The sequence below is a fragment of the Carlito syrichta genome, unplaced genomic scaffold, assembly GCF_000164805.1.
Source record: "Carlito syrichta isolate Samal-C Ts95f unplaced genomic scaffold, Tarsius_syrichta-2.0.1 Scaffold143505, whole genome shotgun sequence".
NCBI classification, from domain to species: domain Eukaryota; kingdom Metazoa; phylum Chordata; class Mammalia; order Primates; family Tarsiidae; genus Carlito; species Carlito syrichta.
In genome coordinates this window covers 1-593 of record NW_007087601.1, presented here as the reverse complement: position 1 = coordinate 593, position 593 = coordinate 1, and the positions used below count along the sequence as shown (strand labels likewise).

Here is a 593-nt window from a genome sequence, read left to right as displayed (position 1 = left end):
ACTGCGCGCCAGGGCCAGGTCTAAGCGGAGCGGGAGCAGGCCGGGTCTACGCCTCGGGGAGCGGGGCATGGGGCTGGGGCGCCTGGGTCCCAAGTCGCCCGGACTGGGGCCAAGAGTGCCCGGTGCCCCCCCACAGGCCTCGGCCTACCTGAAGCAGAACAAGTACCAGCAGGCAGAGGAGCTATACAAGGAGATCCTCAGCGGCGAAGACCTGCCCGCGCCCCTGGGTGAGCCCCTGCCCACCCCTCCTCAACGGCCTTTCTGGGTCCCTGCCTCAGTCTCCCCCCATGTCCCCCTAGGAGCCCCCAACACAGGTGCAGCTGGTGACGCAGCACAGCAGGTGAGGGGGGCCTTGCGCCCGGGTGGGGACGGGGCCGCCGGGCGGGGCTGACCCACGTCCCTGGCGCCCGCCTAGGCCCTTCGGCGCAGCAGCTCCTTCTCCAAGCTCCGCGAGTCCATCCGGCGTGGAAGCGAGAAGTTGGTGTCCCGCCTCCGAGGCGAGGGGGCCGCGGGGGCAGCCGGGTGAGTGTTGGATGCAGGGGGGGGGGGGGAAGAGCCCCGACCTCCCCAGACCTGAGCTCAGCCTGCCCCGC

General features: G+C 72.0%; 1 long non-coding RNA gene across 1 annotated transcript; it reads left to right on the top strand.

Moving 5' to 3' along the window:
• The first annotated feature begins 154 nt into the window (after positions 1-154).
• LOC103251682 lies at positions 155-497 on the top strand. The gene is made up of 3 exons (XR_503734.1): positions 155-227; positions 300-340; positions 416-497. It is a non-coding gene; the product is annotated as an uncharacterized LOC103251682 (long non-coding RNA).
• The last annotated feature ends 96 nt before the right edge of the window (positions 498-593 follow it).